The 3,423-nt window shown below is 32.9% G+C and overlaps 1 non-coding gene across 1 annotated transcript; it reads right to left on the bottom strand.

Annotated features, from left to right (window-relative positions):
• Nucleotides 1–2,895: 2,895 nt before the first annotated feature.
• LOC114724446 (small nucleolar RNA R71) lies at nt 2,896–3,002 on the bottom strand. The gene has a single exon (XR_003738313.1). It is a non-coding gene; the product is annotated as a small nucleolar RNA R71 (small nucleolar RNA).
• Nucleotides 3,003–3,423: the final 421 nt, after the last annotated feature.

The raw sequence follows: 3,423 nt of genomic DNA on the forward strand, positions 1-3,423 counted from the left end.
TAACCTTGTCAAATCTCTCCTTCAGATCTACCCAAACTTCTCATGCACTCTAAAAATAAACCATACCATTTGCAAGATCATTAGAAATAGAATTAAATATCTAATATAGTACAATGACATTGTATCTCTCCCACTGATCATGAAGATGTGATTCATGTGTCTTCTTGGTGCAAGATCTATCCACAAATCCAAGTTTCTGTTTCCTTTAAAGTGCAATGCACATGGCCCTACTCCATACGAAGTAATTTCATTGCCAAGAAGAACTTGTTGGATGATGGTTGAGCCTTGGGTATATGATGGATAAAGGTAAAGAGGGTGGTTAAAATTGAGAGTAGTGGTAGTTGTCTCGCCAGAAATCTTACCATCTCCCCTGGAAAGAAAGAAACAAAGCAACGATATTATGTGTGAGGTCTTGTCAAAATCTTGATTCTGTGGCATGAGAAATTTCAATTGAATAAGGTACTCAAATGGATCTTGCCATGCGATACATTTTGGAGAGATGGCTTTTGGAAACCCTAAGTGAGTCTTGGGCCTTTGTCTTGGGCCAACAGGTACAGTCTTGGATCACCACAACTTGGGCACTCTAATGCCATGACGATTAACATGTAGCAGACAAATTGGAAAATTTTCATATTATTCCATTGTAAAAAATAATGTACAAGAGTTCAGGACCTGAGAGGGTTCATTTATACAGAGCAGTTGGGCCTAATGGGCTAAGGCCCAAAACAACTAAATAATTAAAAAGACTATAAACCATACAAGATGTTTAACAATATTATTGTTATATAGTGTAAGAATCATATTCAAGTAAGGATATGAAATCTATATTTTTTTTCCCCTAAAAAATGAGATCTACATCTTAACTTCATTTTTTTCAAAGGATACATTTTAATTTTTACCTTCATCAAGGAGACCACCCTTGAAAATGCAACAACAATAAAGTTTTCCAAACTTCAAAGTTTTTTTTTTAGGTATTGATAAGTCTATATTTTATAATTAAATAGGTGTATATTTTGATTTATTTGGTTAAATTTATGGATATTTTATACCTATTTAATTATCTTTTGTAGATTTTCCTCTCTTTTATCAATTATAGGATAAAAGACGATCTTGCATAAAATCTACTCAAATCTTTCATTATTTTTAATGCAGGAGACATAAAATTATTGAGAGAAAGAAATATCAAAAATAAAAGATAAAAGGAGCAACAATTGCAACAAATATAATATATATAATTGTATATATATAGATATATTAAGATGGTCAGAGGTGTGAAGTTATGTGAACCAAGGCAAATCATCATAATATAATATAATATATTATATTGAAGGAGATATATGGATAAAAGGCGGTGGATTTAAGGGATTTAAAGGAGAGAAGACGCAAAACCATTATAAATAGGAATTGGGGATACAACAATTGGACAGAAGAGAGCAAGCATTGGAGAGCATTCCTAAGGACAACATGTTTACGACAGCGAATTAGCAAAGTTACTACCTTTGTTCATCCTGTGATAGCAGCTGAGCAGAGGACCTCTATTGGACCCTTCGACAATTTATTCCTCTTCTTCTTCCTTTGTCCTGTCATGTTTGGGGATCTTAGAATAATATTGTTTATGGTTTATTTATTATGAGTTTCTAAATTCCCCAATTGGGGTAAGGATATAGCCTGACTAGGAAGCTAGTTTTTATCAGTTCTATTTTGACTCTTTTTATGGCTTTTATGAATATATTTTGACTTTTATATCTCTTTTTATTATTCTTCATGTGGATTTTATGACTGGCCACCATTGAATCTAAATTATGGGTGATCTTGATGGACTGGGAGGTGAAGAGAGAACCTAGATCCAAAGACGTAGACATGAATATTTAGGCTAGGGATAGTTCTAGATATTTATGGTGACTTAAGACTATAACTTCAAGGTTTAATTAGTTGTTTGGGTGTCATGGGAACGAATTCAACTATAATTAAATAGAGACTAATAATTTAAGAGAATATTAGGACACTTTAGGAATAGCTGTCAGTATAATAAATTAAAGAGTCAATTCAAAGGATAGAAACTAGTAACTTATAGGGTAAATCCTGAACCCCAACGCTTTAAGCGATTACTTTTCTCTTATATTTGATTTTCTCCTGCCTTTAAGTTATTATTTTATTATAACTCATCAATCAATTTATCTATTCTCATTGTTATTTATTTGGATTAGTAAAAACGCAACCTCCTTATAGGTATAACCCTAGATTACTCTTCGATTTTTACTACATCGAGCCCGTACACTTATGGGAGCGATCAAGTTTTTAGCGCCATTGTCAAGGAGGCTACGGATTTACTAATTCTTCAAATTTTATTTTTCTTTATTTTTTATTATTTTTTATTATTTTATTTTTTTCTCTTTATTTTATTTTACTTTTCATTTTTGTGCAATTAAGAAGTTCTGGAACTTTGACTCCTATTAATTTAGAAATTGAATGATTTTGCAAAAAAAATAGAAGTCAATAAAGAAGAGAGATGGTTGATGGTGCTACGTTCCAGAGGAAAATATCTCGTTTTGTGATATTCAACGCCCCCTTATTACTTCTAATCCATCTTGCATTTAGCTAAGTCTTGCTGTGCACAATTATGAATTTAAAAATATACATCTGAATACACTACCTAATTTCAATGGGCATACAACTAAAGATGCCTTAGATTTTATAAGGGAGTATTATGCAGTAATTGACACATTACCGTTGAATGGCTTATCAAATGATGATTTAAAGTTGCATTGCTTTCCATACTGTATGAAACGAGGTGCTCATCAATGGCTTCTATGCTTACCAGAAAGTTCTATAACATCTTGGAATCAAATGTATGAGCGGTTTATGCTAAAATATTACTTACCACAGAAGACTTCAAAGTTAAGGGACAAGATTCACTTCTTCACACAACAGGGTGATGAGTCATTTTATAAAGCATGGGAGTGGTATAATCTCCTTATTAGCCAATGCCCTCATCATCAATTCCCCCATATACTCTTAATGGACTATTTCTATAATAGGCTCACACTGGACAATCAAAGCAAAGTCGATAATGCGGCTTATGGTGATCCAACTAACATGACAACTAAAGAAAGAGAGGACATTTACAAGACTCTAGCATGAAATTCAAGGCAAAAGTCAATCCAAGGAAGGAGGGCGATGGCTAATGAAGTCACTACTTCAGACATCTCTCTTGACTTAAGGGATTTAATAAAGAGTTTGAATTTATTAGTGAAAAATTTTAATTCTGTTAATTTCCTTTCTACTTCAACTATTAATAACTCTCTTCATTGAGGCAATGATGGTGATTATGTGGAAGAGGCTAACTATATGGGTGCCAATCCCAAGAATGACCTATACTCCAACACATATAATCTGGGGTGGAGAAATCATCCTAATTTCTCT

This window comes from Neltuma alba, unplaced genomic scaffold, assembly GCF_004799145.2.
Source record: "Neltuma alba isolate B1F8T4 unplaced genomic scaffold, ASM479914v2 tig00012187_pilon, whole genome shotgun sequence".
NCBI classification, from domain to species: Eukaryota; Viridiplantae; Streptophyta; class Magnoliopsida; order Fabales; family Fabaceae; genus Neltuma; species Neltuma alba.